The 19,408-nt window shown below is 41.0% G+C and overlaps 2 long non-coding RNA genes across 2 annotated transcripts in view; both read left to right on the forward strand.

Annotated features, from left to right (window-relative positions):
* Positions 1–19,408, forward strand: part of LOC135220737 (uncharacterized) — a 221,278-nt gene that overhangs the window by 71,605 nt on the left and 130,265 nt on the right. The window lies entirely within an intron of this gene.
* On the forward strand, positions 986–2,279 carry LOC135220733 (uncharacterized). The gene is made up of 2 exons (XR_010315776.1): positions 986–1,214; positions 2,159–2,279. It is a non-coding gene; the product is annotated as an uncharacterized LOC135220733 (long non-coding RNA).

Consider the following 19,408-nt stretch of genomic DNA (forward strand, 5'->3'; position numbering starts at 1 on the left):
AACTTGAACTGTCTGAGCTCCAATACAAGAGGTCACTTGCATATGCTGAGACTGCTGGGGAGCGGGTGCCAATGGCCACTTTGGTGCCAGTTCTGCTGGCAGCAAAGTTGGGCACCGGAGAAGCATCTACTACCTGAGACTCTCATGGAGTGTCATTAATGAGAGCCACTGGGAGTTGCAACGCTACTGTTCAATCCGCTGCTTGACCTGTTGGATGTTTACATTCTTTAGTAGAAAGCTTCTTAGCCATGGAAGACGAAATGCCCTTAAGGAAAGACTGGTGTTATTGGTGCCTGGGGATGGTCTTCTGGAGAAAAGCTGTTAAAGAAAATTCCTGACTAGCTAAGACTGTACTCTCTGCCCTAGTCAAAGCTTTTCTCTTTTTGTCCCTAACCAATTTTTTCAAGTGTTCCAGTCAGCTCATTCCTGACATCTCTTGTCAACAGAGCAACTCTCTCCTCTACAAGTACAGCGGAACCTCGACATACGAAAGTCCCAGCTTACGAAAAATTCAAGTTACGAAAGCAAATACGAAGATTTTTTTTTGCTCTACATACGAAAATAATTCAGGTTACGAAAGGTTGTTGCTGTAAAGTCCCGAGATTCGCCTGGACCACCGATAACAATTTTAAAACTCGCGCGCCGCCAACTGAGTAGACTCACCACCATCCTCCCGCTCTCCCATTGGTTCCTGATGCTAGTCACCGCCATAAGATCCTGCTCTCCTATTGGTCAGCATCTCTCCCATCGTGCTCTATGTAAAGGCGTCCTTCGCCCACTGCTTCGCACCAGCGTTTGTGCACGCACGCAGAATTCATTCATTCACATATACGATTTCGTTTATTAACATAAATTCATGTTAGTGATTTCGTTGTGTAATGGGAAAAATATTCCTTTAATTATTAGTGATTTATTTAGGAATTGATTCATCATCCTCCTCTAATATCTTTACACTGCTATTGTAAGTGATTGGAACTGTGAAATGTTTTCGTTTCTGTTGTGGACGAGTGTGGCAGTGTAGCCAGTCCCTTGTTTTGTTTTTCTCACTCTGAGTATGGGAGCGCTGCCCTGAATCTTTCGTCTGCATTTTGGTAACACTAAAAGACACATGTAAGAATCACAAATGCTTTTGTGTGAGGACGTCAACCTGTCCACTCTTCATTTTGGCTATTTTACCAAATTATTAATATAAATGATTATCTATCCCTTGCAAGGTAAGCTTTTAAAGTTGTAATATCACGGTTAGGGTATTATTTGGAACATCATTATCATGAAAGAACAGTAGCAGACGAGAATTCAAGTGCAGAGTTGCCTGCCCAGTCAGACATGTTGCAATGCCTTAACGAGAAAGATTTTCATTGTTGTGAAAGATACTTCACGTTCATTAGTTATCATGAAGTTTTGCTGTGTTAGTTTGAGTTGTAACTTAGCGTTTGACAGGGTTGAAAACATTAAAAAAACAGTTATAAGTGTTTTGTTTGTATAAAGTTTTTGCAAATACCAGTGCCAAAGGGTACCTCTCATGGAAATTTCCACTGCCGATCATGATCTTAGACTAGGCCATACAGTAATTTAAGAAGGCCTATCCTAGACTAATTCTTTTGAATGAGGAATTATGACTATTTTTGATAAATAGTTAGGCTATATGTATATAAATTCGTGGAAAACTTAATTACATGGGACTTAGCCTGTACCCTCATTAAACTAACCTAACTTTGTGGGATATTGTAACCTACTCAAAAATCAGCCCTGTAAACTTTGCATAGGCTATCCTTAATGATTTCTGAAGAAGCCTAGGCTAGACTATCCTGTTAAAAGGCACCTTAGCCTAATTTTACCTCATTTTAGTTGAAGTTTTTCTCAGAAATCTTTCAGGTAACCTTATCCATTGACATATATTGTGTACAAGTATTTAGTACTGTGTGGAGTAGAGTATCAAGTGATTTACACCTTCATGTAAATTAATTGATTCCAGGGCTGCTCCACGTTTGATACTTACTTTATTATGAAGGAAAAGCAATTCCCGTGATCTGTAATTTATATGTTTTTTCTTTTTTTGAAGTCTCAGTATAAAGAGTTATTTTTTTGTTGTAGTTTTAAACTACTCACTTGTGTTGATTTCTGGAAATCAAAAATTAAATAAAATGAATATTTCCAGGGATCTAGTCCAGGGGATCTAGTCCAGGAGTTCTGAAGACTAGGTAAATTAATCAAGTCCAGGAGACTAGGCCTGGGAGAAATTTAGCATGATGTACTGAGTAATAAAGAAACACGCTGAGTACCAGGAATTTTCTTCAATACCCCTAAAATGGAAATCAACACTTCAACTGCCTCCCAGGGGGAAGACATCACCTGGCCTCATCAGTAGTAAGACCCATACACACAAGGAATATCATGTAATAGCAGGTAGGACAGGCCTACCCTAATTCCCAGGCAGCGTAAACGTGAGTCTTCATACCCACCGTGTCAACAATGACACAGTACCATTCTCCGACCTGTGTCTCCAGGCAAGAAGACTGACAACAGTGCATATGTACAATAGTATTATTCTTCTCGTATCTTGATGTCATGGTGGGAAAAACCGCCCGTGACAGTTGTACTACTTTATCATGTTGTGTGAGAACTTTAGTATACTACATAACTTAATTACATACAGTATATGTAGTCATGGGTCCCAAGAAAGTTGCTGAAGTTCACGGAAAGAAGAGAATGCTTTCTATGGAGACGAAGATGGAGATAATTAAGAAGTATGAAGCTGGCATGTGGTTGAGTGTGATCGTGTAGGAATATGGCCGAAATCCGTTGACGATAGGCACCCTCCTTAAGCAGAAAGGAAGCCATCAATGCAGCTACACCTTCCAAGGGCGTGACTATTTTGTCAACAAGAGGAGCCAAGTACTTTTGGCCTAAAATGAGAAGTGACGTGAAGAGGTATGTTTTAAGCTGTCATGAATATCAAATTGCCGGGAAACCGATTCAAGTAATTTCCAGAGTTCCGTTGTGTAATATTCCTTCAGTAGGCAAATCTTTTGAGAATGTATTTATCAATATGGTCGGGCCTTTGTCTAGAAGTAAGGGTAGAGAAGATTACATAACTAATCTTGAGTATTATAAAAACAATTTAAGAGATGGTTGGCAACTAGCGAAGGAGAACGGAAGTCAAGGGGACGCTAAACGGAAACATGATCTTAGAGCGAAAGAGGCAAATTTCCGTGTAAGAGATAAAGTTTTAGTACTAGTCCAGAAAGAAGGTCCCTCTTTACCTTATAAGTTCGAAGGTCCTTTTTCAGTGTTAGAGGAGAGGGGAAATGCACATTATGGAATTAATGTGGGTAAGAGTAGAGCAAAGGCAATGAATGTAAACTTGATTAAGAATTATAAAGAACGCCCCACCTTGGCCACCGCCAGTGTTGTATGTGGCAGTGTTACTGAGAGAAATTAGTTTTGAGAAAAACACAAGAGGTATTTTAGTATTTCCAAGTTTTTATTGGAGTTCAGGAAACGGAGAAATTAAGAGGGAAGGATAATGTGATAGCTAATAGAGCCTCACTAGAGTTTTCAGAATGAGTAGCCTAATGACCGTTTTCTATTTTGGCACGAGTTGTTGAGTGAATGAAGAAGTGTTAAAGCTTTATGCAGAATTGTTCCCCTGCTGTTTAATTCTTGTTTCTCTTTGGAAAAAAATAAAACCAGTTGATTTCATTTTTTTATCTTTTTGGGGGGACGTGTAATGGTAATTGCTGTATAGCAAAGAAAGATAAAGGAAAGGAAAACGCATCTTCAAGAAATTCTGCAGCAAGGAGGCATTAGCGCATGTGTTGGAGGTGCCTGTTCTCATGATGGTTCTAGAATCGGCAGGAGTGTTGTGGAACTTTACAGGCGCCGACATGACGTGAGGAACGCCGCGATTTCTGATGCAATACTTTGTCGAGAAACTTCTAAATCGTTCCAGTAATCTCGAGAGTCTGTGACGTTTGCCGTAGGCCACACCCCCAGATTGCCGTATAAATACAACTGACGAAGTAGGAGAGAGCAGAGATCATCAGTTAGTCACAGAGTAAGAGATCATCAGTAAGAGCCACAGATCAGCAGCAGAGATCATCTGAGAGAGATAAGAGAAGAAGGAACCTACGAAGGATCAGAGGAAAAGTCGCTCGAGAGTTGGTTGAATTCTGGTCAAGTCGTCTTCAGGAGTGAACGGCCGGGTTATTTCAACGTTGAGCAAGACTTCAGAGAAGAAACGTTCTGCTAGTGGTTTTGGGGAGTTCCTGCCCTTCAAGTATCAAGAGTAGACATTATTTTATGCAATACAGAGGCAAGAAGGCGTCTAGCATTAGAGGTCTCCTTTTGTGAAGCCATCGATTCGAGTTGCAAAACTGGTCGGCAAGTACTTTCATTACTTCAACGTTCCCCCAGTTCATGCAGTGTAAGATTTTACCTTTTTTTATGTAAATAGGAGATACCATTCTGCATTTATCTTTGTTAGTAAGCTTGTAAATAAACCTTTGTTGTGTTAGTGTTTCTTTCTATATTCATATCCCCAGTTTCAACTGTTGGTGTTGAATTCTTTTTGTTTATCATAATATCGAACCTGAAGCGGACCTCTTTAGTCGGTTCGTAACAACGACGGAGGAGAAGGGACATCAACACCAACCCCAGACTTCAAGGCTTCTCATGGGTGGTTTGAAAAATTCCGTAAATGGACTGGCATCCATTCAGTGGTGCGGCATGGGGAGGCGGCCAGCTCGGACACAAAAGCGGATGAAGCCTTTATTAAGATATTTGATGAGATGACGATCAACGAAGGCTACAGTTCTCAGCAAGTCTTCAACTGTGATAAGACTGGCCTTTTTTGGAAAAAATGCCTCGTCGGACGTACATCACGGAGGAGGAGAAGAAGCTACCTGGGCATAAGCCTATGAAGGACAGGCTTACGCTCGCACTTTGTTCGAATACCAGTGGGGATTGCAAGGTGAAGCCCCTACTTGTCTATCATTCGGAGACTCCTCGAGCCTTCAAGGCCCACAAAGTGCTAAAGGAGAATCTTCCAGTGATGTGGAGGGCTAATGCAAAAGCCTGGGTAACGAGACTTTTGTTCACCGAGTAGGTAAATCTGTGTTTCGGCCCGACAGTGAAGAAATTCTTGTAAGAGAAGCGCCTCCCTCTGAAATGTCTGCTGTTGTTGGACAATGCTCTTGCTCACTCTCCTGGCCTCGAGGAAGATATCCTAGCAGAGTATTCTTTCATCAAGGTTCTTTATCTTCCGCCTAACACCACCCCTTTCCTCCAGCCCATGGACCAGCAAGTGATATCGAACTTCAAGAAGCTGTATACGAAACATCTTTTCAAGAGGTGTTTTGATATCACCGATACCACAAACCTCACCTTGTGTGAATTTTGGAAGGAGCATTTTGATATCGTAATATGCATCCGACTCATTGATCAAGCTTGGCAGGAGGTTTTGAGGCGAACCTTGAATTCTTCGTGGAGGAAACTCTGGCCTGATGCTGTGTCCGCCCGAGACTTCGACGGATTCGACGTGGGCGAAGCTGGTGCAGATTCAGAAACAGTTGACGATCCTGAAACTGTTTCACAACCAGATCTTGACGAGATCATTGCACTTGGCAAGTCCATGGGGCTGGTTGTCGATGGGAACGACATCAATGACCTTCTCAAGGAGCACCAAGAGGAGCTTACGACGGATGACCTGAAGGAGTTGGAGGCCATGCAATATAACGTCATTCAAGAAGAGTTCTCTAGCAGTGGCGAGGAGGAGGAGGACGACCCTATAACAATGGCAGAAATTAAGGATGCTCTAGCTGCTTTTCATACAGTGCAATCATTTGTAGAAAAGAGACACCCCGAAAAGGCTTACACAGGTCGCATGCTTGCGCAGTTTGTTGACGTTTGCCTGAGTCGTTTCAGGAACATTATCAAAAGCAGGCAGAAGCAATCTTCCTTGGATAGTTATTTTTTAAAGAGGCCTTTAGTAGGAGTAAGCAAACAGGAAGATCCAAGTGATACTACGAAAAAACAGAAAGTTGAAAGTGGTAAAGAAAAGGAGATTTTGTAAAAAAAAAAAAAAAAAAAAAATGTAAAGTATACAATGTAAAAAAATGTAAAAATAAAAAAAAAAGAAAAAAAAAAAGAAATTTAATTTTGAGTTTTTTGCCATTTGTTAATGTGTTTCGTAAAGTTTAGGCTTAATGTTACCTGACATTTTTTAATGTGTTTTGTAAAGTTAAGTGTACATAAAATTTTTCTGCCGTTTGTCCTCCTCTGTCGCCACTTTCGGAGATAGCCTCACTCGAAAGGTAAGGTTCCACATTTTACTACATACATACGTATGTACTACAGTATTTCTTGTATACCATGTACACTAATGCACTTTATTTACAGGTACTATGTAGTAAATAGTAGTACATATAAAGTTAGGTATTGAATGGTCCAAATTGTTGTATTTCATTGTTTATTGGTCAATGTAGCTTTATTATAAAATTTACTGGGATGTTTTTGTAGGGCTTGGAACAAATTAGGCAATTTACATGTAAAATGCGGATCAAGATACGAAAAGCTCAGGTTACGAAGGCCGCCTCGCAACGGATTAATTTCGTATCCTGAGGTACCACTGTAACACATTTTGCATGAGAGTCGTAAGTCTCCTTAGTTAAACGAGTATCACAGCCTGTGCTGCAATATCTAAAAGAAGAAATACTAGTGTCGGACATCTTGAAAAGTAAAAATCGGGAATACAAAAGAAAAACTTTAAGTCTAAATAAGATTTATTATCTGATTTAGAAAATCCATTATCACAAGCTAAATATGCCAAAAGGCAAACAAAAAGGTGTACTTCACCAATTGATGCCAAATCGAACATTTAAAAAAGTCAGAATTCCAAAAATTTAACTGTAGCCAACTACAGGACTTCACCCACCAGCCAGCAGAAACAGATTGAGGCTCTTTGCTATGTTGTACCTCTCTTTTCCCCTTGAAAGTGGGCGGGGGTTAGTCATCTGCCCCCAAAACATTCTAGCGTGACCTGTGGATTTAAGAATTTTAACAGCTGAATGACTGAAACTAATAGTTATGTAATTACTGGGTAAGTATGGTGGGCCCCCCCACCCTATATTCGCAGATTTCTCTCTAGACCAAATCTACACATTATTTGTGGGAAATTCACCTATTTGTGGCATTTTTCTGTGAGAAATATGTACAAATTCCTGTTTTTTTTAAAAATCAATTCCATCATAAAATGCACTTTTTGTGATAAAACTATTTAAAAATCCAGGTATAAAAATTTGTTGTGGGGTTTTCTCTAGTTTTATCTACCAAAATAGTCCGTTCCAACTATTCGTGGATTCTAAACATTTGCGGGGGAGGGTCTGGTAAGCATCCCCTGCAAATACAAGGGGACCACTGTACATATATGTAAAAATTTTATTTTTATATCTGTAAACTTACCCAGTAATTACATTGCTGAAAACCCCTTTTTGACATGGAGGTGAGATACTTGGACTTTTCTACCCCAAAACATTATGGATGATACTGAGTTAGAGAACAGAAATGATCAGTATTGGTACAATGCTAGTTGTTCCTTACTTGGTAAGAGAGCTGGTGCAGGTAGATACTGTCTCAGTTCGGCACTCATCTTAATTTGTAGGGTGTGGCAGAGTAGCCCAGATGCATCTCTACATCAGTGGGAGCTTTGCAGCAAGGGATGATCCCGGTGACTAACAAAGCATATGTACTGATGGGTTAGTTTAACAATCTCAATGTAAGAGCTCTGCAGCTAAGGGATATCAGTGTCCTTGGAGAGAGGACCTTCCGGTCCTTCCAAGTCCTGGTCTTCCTGCTTTGCCTTCTCTGCAGGTGAGAGACCTTCAATAGAACCCCCATGTGCCCTCTCTTGACACCTGTGCATGAGTCCTTTCTGGTCCTAAGATTGAACTGGAGGTGTACAAAGGGCTGAGATGGGAGGCTAAATTCCGATTGCCAATGCGAGCTCTGTCCATTCCTCAGTTTCCAGTATAGCCCCAGGAGGTTGAAGGAACAGGTGAGAATGGCCTAGAAACCTTTGTTGGCCTGCTGGAGACTGACGACTCAGCAGGAGAGGAAGGCCATGAACGATTGTAAACCCACAGTGATGATTGATGTATGTATAGATCTGGTGGGCCACTTCCTGGGACGTTTAGCAGATGGAGCAAATAGATCCTGCGTAGATTTCTAGGGCAGAAGCACTGCAATTTCCTCAACTGCTGCTTGCAGAAACAGATGTAGACCATCAAGGGGCAGAAAAGGAATGCTGACTTGTGCAACAATGTATGCCCTTAGAAGTAAAGGAGACCCATAGCTCCCTTATTTTAAGGATCTCTATAGCATGCAAAGAGGCTATCTCTAGAGATCAATCCCTGATGGCTTTGTCAGAGCAAAAAAGTGGCAATCCACTTCAACCTCTTCAGGTAGAGCGGGAAAATCACGAAACTTTTTTGTCAAAGCTCCTATGGACCAGTCCAGGAAGCTTAGAACCTCAAAAATCCTAAATAGGTTCTTAAGCAAATGGTTTATATTTCTAAGGTTTCTAAGGCAGAGACTGTTATCTTCGCAGATGAGAAGGCAGACCTATGGTCCAAGTCAATAAGAATGGAGAAGTCCCCTTGGGAGGAGGCAGCCACTCCTAAGGAAGGAGCTTCTACAGTTGCGTATGACTGATATCTTCTGGAAGATAAGCGAGAAGGCAGAATACTGAAGGAGGCTTCGCCTTGCTGTTTCTTCTTTGACAGCCAGCTGTCTACTTCACTCAAGGCTTTCTTAGATGAAGATGAGAGAACCATCTTGGGGAGTCTGGTTGACCCGACTGGCTAATCAGTCATCATAAGCTGAGCCAAAAAATCAGAAAAATTCTGCAACAAATATCTAAGCAGAGAGGCTTAGGCCAACAGAACTTCTTCCTGGCCCATCTCCTCTTCATCCAAAGAAATTGGGTAAAGCAAATGATACGCTGGAGCTACTACTGATGAAGACAAAGCCTTCTGAAGGAGCCCAAAACTGTTCTCCAATTGTCTCTGGAGAGGAGCCAACAAAGGGCCAAGCCCTTTGCAGAAGGTGGGCCCACTTCAAGGGATAGACTAGAAGGGGCCAAACTAGACATAGTCGGGACCAAGTGCTTGGAAGAAGATGCCAACACAACAGGAACTGGCGCCTGGCGATCTGATGCAACTGAGAGTTCAACTGACAAGCACTTTGGAGCCAAAGGGCTCTTGATGACTGCCTGACTCTCAGGCACCCAACATTGTTTGGGGGCCACTGGGCACTCGCCTACTAACTGGTGCCTGGCTACAACTGGGTGCTCGGCTACTACCTGGCACTCAGATGTTACTGGGCACTCAGTCACTACTGGGTGCTAAGCTATTCCTGGGAGCCCAGCCACTGATGGGCACTCCTGAGAAGAGGCATGCTTAGACGAAGAAGAAGAATGCTTATGGTCCAGTTCAGAGTGTGGGAGTGTCATGGACAACGAGGTCCGCTACAGGTTCGATATTATAATAAAGAAAAAGATTCAACACCAACAGTTGAAACTGGGGATACAAATATAGAAAGAAACACAAACAGAACAAAGGTTTATTTACAAGCTTATTAACAAAGATAAATGCAGAATGGTTTCTCCTATTTACATAACAAAAGTAAAATCTTACAATGCGTGAACTGGGGGAAACACTGAGGTAATGAAAATACTTGCTGGCCAAATTTGCAGCTGTCGAAAATCCATACTCGAAGCGATGGCTTTATAAAGGAGAGCTGTAGAACTTCAGTCATCTTCTTGACTCCGTATTGCAGAAAACAATGTCTATTCTTGATACTCGGAGGGCAGAAACTCCTCAAAACCACCTTGTAGGACGTTTCTTCACTGAAGGCTTGCTCAACGCCGCAAAATCTCCCTTTCCGACTACGGACGACTTGACTCGACTCCAACCACTTTCTCGAGTGCCTTCTACTCTTATCCTTTGTCTGTTCCTTCTTCTCTTGTCTCTCTCTGATGATCTCTCACTGATGATCTCTGCTGCTGATCTCTGATACTTCGTCAGTCATATATATATGGCGATCTGGGGGCGGGACTGAAGGGGGCGGAGCATGCGAACGTCACAGACTCCCAACAGGAACTTTTAGAAGGATCTAGACGAAATGTTGCATCATAATACGCTGCGTTCCTAACGACACGTCGGCGCCTGTTGAGTTCCATATCCCACCAGACAATTCTAGAACAATCATGAGAACAGGCGCCTCCAACACGTGCGCGAATGCCTCTTTGCTGCAGACCTACTTGAAGAAAATGCGTTTTCATTTCCTTAAATATATAATTCCTTGCTATAAAGCGATTACCAATACACGTTCCCCAAAAGAAAAAAAAATGAAATCAACTGATTTTATTTTTTTCTAAAGAGGGACAAGAATCAAACAGCAGGGGAACAATTTTGCATAAAGCTTTAATCCAGCTAAACACTCACACTTCTCCATTCACTCACCCACTCGTGCCAAAACAGAAAACGGTCATCAGGCTACTCATTCTGAAAAATCTCTAGAGAAGCTATCAGCTATAACATTATCCTTTCCTCTTAATTTTTTGTTTTCTGAACTCCGATTAAAACCTTGAAATACTAAAACACCTCTTAAATTTTTCTCAAAACTAATTTCTCTGTGTGACACAGTCACTACGAACACTGGCGGTGGCCATGGCATGGGGCATTCTTTATAATTCTGAAGCAAGTTTACATGCATCCAATTTTGCTCTACTCTTACCCATATCGATTACATAATTTAGATTTCCCCTCTTCTCTGAAATTGAAAAAGGAACTTTGAACCTATAAGATAAAGAGGGACCTTCTTTCTGGACTAGTACTAAAACTTTATCTCCCACACAGAACCTTCTCTCTTATGCTCCAAGATCATGTTTTCATTTAGTCTCCCCTTGACTCTCACTCTCGTTCTCTTTCGCTAGTTGTCAAGCACTTTCGTTCTCCTTTGCTAGTTGCCAAGGCATCTCCTAAATTGTTTTTATAATACTCTAGATTAGTTATGTAATCTTCTCTACCTTCTTTAAGCATTAAATTACATTTTAGAATTTCCAAAGGACCTTTAGCGGTGTGACCGAAAACCAGCTCGAAAGGTCTAAATCCTGTAGTGTTGTTCAGTGCCAACCTTAAAGCTAACAGAACAAACGGTAACTTTTCTTCCCAGTCATATTCAAAGTTACTACACAGTTTTCGCAAACAACTCTTTAACATTTGATGAAACTGCTCCACAATGCCTTGTGATTCGGGATGATAAGGCGTGGAAGTTACGAGTTTAATGCCTAACTCTTTCATTCTATCCTTGAAATATTTGGATACAAAATTACTACCATTATCACTCTGTAGAGTACGAGGCAGACCAAACTTAGAAAAATAATCTAACAATCGTTTAACTACAGTCCTTGCGTTACAGCTTCTTATGGGTATCGCCTCTGGATAGCGAGTTAGTCTATCAATGATTGTCAACAGATACATACTCCCTCCCTTACTTCTAGGCAACGGTCCGACCATATCGATAATTACATTCTCAAAATGTTCGCCTACTGAAGGAATATTACACAACGGAGCCTGGGAATTACTTGATTCGGTGTCCCGGCAATTTGGCATTCATGACAGCTTAAAACATACCTCTTTACGTCACTCCTCATTTTAGGCCAGAAGTACACTCGGCAAGGAAAGTTAAGATACAGTTTTTTTAAATATTCGGACATATATTGTTCAATAATGCCACACCTGGCAACTCTTGAAAGGGGGCGGAGCTTCAAAATCATAGTGTTTGTTGCTTTCTAGATTTCCATCAACTTTACACCATAAAGATTCTGTTGAGGAATTATAATCGTTTATACTTGAATGTAGAAACAGGCTCTAAATTATTCGTTAATATTGGTTTGGTAACGTCAGTTCAGGGTAGAATATCGATCATCCTTTTTTAAAACCTGTGAAACTTTATTTATAAGTAATGTTTGACACTTAACTGACGTAAAATTCATACGTAATTAAAGACGGATCTCAAACAGTGAGAGAAAGGGTTTTAAAATTTGGGCAGTACTTGTGGAAATCGTGAGGAACAATACAGTGAAGAATGAAATATTATGACGATATAGAGAGAGAGCGCAAGCATAGGCCTATCGATAGAGATACTTAATTCATTATATTTACTTAGAGAGATTAAGTGATAATATTTTTTCAAATGTTTCAAAAGTGGGGAGAGAGAGAGAGAGAAACTTGGAAGAGAGCGCGAGCGCGCAAGCATAGGCTTATCTATAGAGATACTTAATTTATTATATTTACTTTGAGAGATTGAGTGATAATATTATTTCAAATGTTTTAAAAGTGGAGAGAGAGAGAGAGAGGAGCAGAATCTGCTCATGTGAAAGCTTAGGCCTATTTATAACTACTTAATTTCATTATATTTGCTTTGAGAGAGAGAGAGAGAGAGAGAGAGTTATAGTACTGGTGACGGACTTGTGACAGGGGAAAAGCAGAAGAAAATATAATGAATTAAGTATCTCTATCGATAGACCTATGCTTGCGCAATATGATATGACTGCTAAGATCGTGCTGCACTATGTTAGATAAAATTTGAAGGATCATAATATTTAAGTTAATTCTCTAAGGAATTCATACCCTAATATTGATTACATTCGACAGTTGCTGTAGCATTCAAAGATTGTAAAATGACGTGGAAAATTTTAGACACGGTGCGGTCATTCTTGCTCTCTTGATATAGCCTTTACTTTTGAAAATCGGGTTTCATCCACAAATTCACGAAAAAAGCCGTGTTAAGTAAAAATATGTATTACCACAAATAACTCAATATGTAATGCACAGGCAATTAAAGTTTTATATCGTGGGAGATCTTTCAGCCTTGCGGCAAAGGAATGCAGTCTGTAGGGCTGTAGGCTACTACGAACTGCTTTGTAATGGGGGCATATAGCCAGTAAATCTTTGAACTGACATGCTACTTTAACCTTGATTAAGATTTGTGTTTAAAGACAGTAGCTTTGTAAACAGCAGCTAGCATTCGATCCATGTCAACGTCAGAGTAATCAAAGTGTGAAATCTGTTACGTTAGCCAGTATCCAATGACTTGCGCTTTCCCGCTCGAAGTTCTAGGGCTCCTCCCCACATCATAGAAAACGCTCTTGCGGATGCAACTAGATTTCTTCAACCTACCTTAGCCGTCGCAACGTTGACTGCCATTGATGTCAGCTAACTGTAATCGCTTTGGAATACAAACATAAGTTTGTAGAAACTAAAATAATTGCATTCACCACTTACGATGATGCAATATATCCCCGTTCATGAAGCAAAACGAGTAAATATTGTCGTCGTGATACACAGTACTAAAATCAGAAATTCACATTCTATCTACCAGATCTCTATGAACGAATCCATCTGAGAAATTCCAATTACTTCGGGCATATATCGTGTTTTTAAGTATCTGAACGATTTTGTTTTACAGTTTTAACATATATGATAAAATTTGCAGTATATTTTCATATTCTAGAGTAAATTTAGCAATATTGTGTCTTTTCAGTAAAAACAAATGGGAAATTGGATGAACGAAAGCTAATGAAAACTGTATCTTCAGTTTTCTTGTCGAGTGTACGCCCTACTAATACACCTGAAAGTTTTATTTACTCCCAAATGTCCTTGCTCATCATGTGCTAACTTCAAAACTAGCTCACAAAGCTTCCTAGGAACCACTAATTGTTTGGTGATTTCCTCTTTACTACCTGACTTAGGCCGAACACGGCACAAAACTTCGTCTTTTGAACAAAAAGTTTCCTTACACACATTATCGAGATCATCCAGCTCACATTAAAAAATTCAGGTTAGTGTCTCATCCTCTCTCTGAAACTTGACTAGCTCATCCTTATTCCACAACATCGACTACGTTACTCTCGACAGCTACACCTTCTGCTTGGCTATCACTGTCAACACCGATAGAGTCAGGTCTCTCAGCCACACTCACCCCAAGATCAACCTCGCCACCTCTATCACACTTGTTCAAATCCACGAACTCACTCTCGTTCAAATCCACGAACTCACTTTTGTTCGAATCCACGAACAAACTATGACCGTAGTCTATGTCTGTATTTAAACCTGACCTAGTTACTACCATTTCAGGCACTGGAATCTCACTCACAACAGGATTCACATTCTTGGATAAAGCTAAGTCATTACCAACAATAATGTCACCGTCATCAATGGGCAAACTGCCAACAACTGCTAGTTTCACTTCTCCTGATACTACCTGACTTTCTAAATTCAACTTCAACAAAGGACAAAGAACACAAGTGTTAGGAAATCCACCTAACATAACTTTTTCTTCCAAATTGATTTCTGCCCTGTTTGGCACACTCTCTCTCTCCTAATCAGTGAGACAGCAGCTCCTGTGTCTCGGAGCGAGACTATTTCTCTTGAATCTACTCCTCCAAGAGAGGAAACTACACCTTCTGACAGAAATTCACCAAAAAATTTCCTAGTTTCTCTCATCACATCATTGCTACTTGACAAAAGGCTAACTAGAGACACTGGTTTCTTAACGTCCTTCCTTTCTACTGCACAATTTCTCGCTAAATGCCCTTTCCCATTACATCGGAAACAAGTTAATTCTGAACCACTAGATGCCACTTTAGTCTTACAAACCTTAGACGTATGACCAGGGTTTCCGTATGTATAACAGGAATAGTCACTTTTACTCGCATTGCTATTACTAGAACTGAAACCTTTACAGTTTTATACTCTACCAGACGAACGATTATTTCGCTTCTCACTGAAACTTAAATTATGAGTCTAACTATATTCATCAGCTAACCTAGTTGCTCCTGCAAAAGATATTTCTCACCTATCTTCTATGTAAAGCTTAATCTCAAGGGATACGTTATCTTTGAAGTTTTCTAACGACACTAAGTTCTTCAAACCATCAAAATCCTCAACTTTAGTGGAAGTTAACCAATCAAAAAACAGCCTTTCTAGCTTCTCACCGTATTCTACATACGTAATATTTTCATCCTTTCTCAAACTTCTAAATTTCTTACGGTACGCCTCTGGTACTAACCTGTACGCGCTAAGAACAGTTTCTTTCACAATATCATAATCATCACATTCCTCCTTAGACATGCAACTATACACAGTAAGCGCCCAACCACTCAAAACTGACTGTAAATATAGAGTCCACATTTCTTTGGGAGAACCTACTCGTTCCATTAACTTTTCAAAACACATGAAATATGTCATTACGTCTTCCTCATCAAACTTTGGTACTAATTTCAGCACTGCACTCATACCTAACCTATCAGCTTCATTTTCGTTCTTGCCTGTCTGACTATTACGAGTACTTTGCCTTAACCGAGCAATTTCCAACTCATGCATACGTTCTTTCTCTCTTTCTTCCTGCTGCATTACCAACATTTCTCTCTCTTGCTGCTTTTTCATTACTTCTTTCTCTTGCTTCATTTTCATTGCTTCTCTCGCTTGTTGCATTTCTCTTTCAACTGCTCTTTCCTCTCTCTCAGCCATTTTTACCTCCATAGAGTACTATGTGGAAATTTGGGGTTAGGGTTGAAATCAGTTTTTTTTTTACCACTGTAGACTATGAGGTACTTTGGGGTCAGGGTTGAAATCAGGTTTTATACTCTGTCGAGTATGAGGTGTTTTGGGGTCAGGGTTGAAATCAGGGTTTTTATCTCCATAGAGTATGAGGAAATTTGGGGTTAGGGTTGAATTCAGGGTTTTTTTACCTCTGTAGACTATGAGGTGCATTGGGGTCATGGTTGAAATCAGGGTTTTTACCTCTCCCATAGAGTATGAGGTACTTTGAGGGTGTCAGGGTTGAAATCCGGGTTTTTATCTCCGTGGAGTTTTGCGCGGCTTCAACACAACTGTGGGAAACCTGTGAAATTTCACACCTATTTTTTATGTTCACACCTTTATGGTCAATTTTCACACCTAAAGGTGTGAAAAGTAATTAACACCTCATTAAAAGGTGTAAAATTTCACACCCATGTGCTAAGCTTCAGGTAGAAAAATCAACTACCTGGGGATTAGCACCTGGGTGTTGAGGGACAGTGGGTTTTTTTCCCTACTATATCTCTTCATCCCTTGAGATGTCTCTCTTGTTGAGAAGTTTTGAGAGGCACCCAGGGATCTCTGGCCCGTGTGGGACATGGCTCTCGTCCTAAGGAGTCTGACTCAAGCTCCTTACGAAGCTTTGCAAGAGTTGTCAGACAGGGATCTGGCTCTCAAGTCCATCCGTCTTGCTTGCCCTTGCATTGGTGAAGACATGTGAAACACTCTAGGAGGTGAGGATTGGTTACGCTTGATTTCATCCCAGACTTCATAGTGAAGGCTCAAAATCCATCAGTCCCTGACGCCAGGTTAGAGTCATTTATGATCCTCTCTCTAGAGGACTTCGTAGACATTGATGCAGGCGAGATGCTGCTGTGTCCTGAGGAGGATTCAATACCTCAGGCCTGAGTGTCGATGACTATTTGTTAGCACTGGCTCATCCAAGAATGAAGTGTCCAAGAACACAATTTCCTTCTGACTGTGAGGCGTTGGGCATACTCGACTGCTGGAGTGAACTACACCGATACCCCCTGACCGAGGGCCCACGATGTCAGGAGCATCGCCCCTACCGTCACATTCTGGAAGAATCTGGCAGTACACCAGGTGCTGAAGGCAGGGTTGTGGTTGAGGCAGACCACCTTCACCTCCTTCTTCCTCTGGGATATTGCACACAAGTCCTTGGACACTTTTTCCTTGGGACCTGTGGTGGCTGGTCAACAAGTTGTGTAAGCTTACCCAACTCCTGTAATGGGACAGATTAGCATCTAACCTTAGGTGTACAGATGTGGATAAGAGTATGAATGTGGATGACTGGCTCCCTTCTCCATCCTCCATCCTTCTCTTCCCCCAGGCAGAGAGCAGAATGACCGTCACATACTGGAACTGGCTATGATGCAGGTGACATAATGGAATATTCATTCTTTTGTTATAGACAACAGAAGCATCCGCTTCACTCTTGCAAGGGGAGCAAAGCAGGTGTCAGACAATACGACAAGCCCACTACTTGTATTTTGCCTTACTATCTTTCCATGTCAGATTCATCCAAACTTGTTTTCTATGAAAAAGTCTTGCCCTCCATAGGAGGAAAGCCCAGATGTCTGATGAATCATGTCGCAGTTCATATACTCCGATCAATTCATCAGAGGTGCGATTCATTCCGTAGCTCATACAACCAGGGTTCAAATCAAGGTGAGCGAGCTCCAGTCAGCTCATGTGATCCTCCCTCCAGTTATGTCTTCTAATGTAAAGGACTGATGGTTTGCATATTGTGTAGGAACACCTAGGCTGTTGTTCAACTACTGGACCACCTTGCTATAAAGTCTAGCAGCTGTTTCCTGCTTTGCTGAAGGTAGTTCCCAATGTAAAGGGCCTCAGGTTTGTATAGTCAGGAAAAATACAATTTACTTTTTGGTAATGTGATTTTGAGGCGCAACAGCAAAGCAAAACTTTATCAAAGTCCACATTAGGATACAAGCAGAATATTTACTCAACTATTTGATGCCAAGAACACAAAATCACTTATTGAAATATGACTATATCACTGGAAAGAAATATGTCACTGAACTGTGTCATGTTTTCATTGGGAATGGTGATTTGGGAAAACAAATTCCAAGGAAATTGAGGATTTAGGAATGGGAATTGGAATTGCAGACACTGGTTTAAATGAAAAATACAGTTCTCTCGGCTCATTACTACCTGATATGTCAGTGGACTTGACGCTCGTTGTAGTATGAGCCAGTTTGGATGATGGCTGAGGAAGCTGGCATATTCTTGCTGCCAATGATAGGGGTAAGGAAGGTGCAACTGGAATGGTGATTGCACAAGGCCGATGATATAAGGTTTGGCTGTGATGGTGAGTTTGGGATTTATCTGGAGAATGAGTGCGTTATGGAAGGACTTGTAGGCTTCTAGTATAAGGCAAAGCAAAAGTGGATGATCGGGTACGGCGATAGCTACAGGCTTATCGTGACTAGGGCTGTACCTATGGTACTGGACTGTGTATCCCCATCTGCAGCCACCATCTTGAGTGGTTACCAGTTGGTGGGTTCCATTGTTTCTTCATCAAAGGAGGACCTTTCAAATCCCCAGGTAGTGCTGGAAGAGAACAATATTTCGACAGAAACGAGTGTCTATAGGAATAACAATGGAAGGGGCATCGCAGAGGGGGAAGAGGCTGAGAGTGGGCAGAGTTACTAGGTGTGAAGTTAAGATCAGGTCAAATTCAATTTCCCGTAACAGGGTCAAAAGGGGTTGGCCGCCGGAGCTGAGGTGTTAATGAGGGTATTGCACCCCTAGGGAAATATACACAATAGTGGGAGGAGCGGTGAGAAGATTAAATCTTGTGCCCTTTCCCAAGAATGTTGTGACCGAATGTAGGTAGGCATATACAGGTGGTGAGCTAGTTGGGTGGTATGAAGTGCTAATAAGAGCTGGAGGTCGTTAAAGGTGATTATTCAGAATTGGATAGGGAATTAAACAATAGGCTTAAGGGATGGACATCACCGTGGGATCGTCTGAAGGACTTGTTAAGGGCAATGCTGGTGTTCTCAAGGGGATTTCCTCTTAAGTGCCTAGATGTTGCCCTATTGTGTTTGCTATGTCTTGAAAGGAAATTTTAAGGCTGTGAAGGGTACTTTTAAGTGAAATGAAGCCAAGATGGTCTTATTTTGACACTAAGCTGATTTATGGCGACATCTGGGGGCATCTATAATCTATTTGACAGCGAGACAAATTGGGCAAATTTTCCCTGCCACTCTTTTGTGCCGTTTCTATTTGGAGGTAGAACACAGCTCTGGGCAAATCACCTGAGTTATCTGCACTGGAAGCAACCCACATTTTTCGTTTTTTTTTACTTTACGCATTCTTTTGGTTGGATCAAATTGAATTAAGTAAACAATGCAAACGTCACGAAGTGACGCATGCAACAATATACATATATGTTTGATATATGTATTGGTGTATATATATATATATTAATATATATATATCTATATATATATATATATATATATATATATATATATATATGTGTGTGTGTGTGTGTGTGTGTACTATAATAGTAGAGCACTTTATTTTGCGTCATAACAGGCAAGCAGGAGGCCCTTTCTTACATTCTTTGGGATGTATAAAACTAGATATTTCTGGGCAAGGCCGACTCTTTCCAGAGACATACCATCTGTTCCTCTCGGGGAGGTAGTCAAGTTCATAATCACATATAGGACACGAAAGCAAGAATTTCGTCAGTTGGCTTACAAAGGCCAGTGCTT

The sequence above is a fragment of the Macrobrachium nipponense genome, chromosome 2, assembly GCF_015104395.2.
Source record: "Macrobrachium nipponense isolate FS-2020 chromosome 2, ASM1510439v2, whole genome shotgun sequence".
In the NCBI taxonomy this organism is placed as follows: domain Eukaryota; kingdom Metazoa; phylum Arthropoda; class Malacostraca; order Decapoda; family Palaemonidae; genus Macrobrachium; species Macrobrachium nipponense.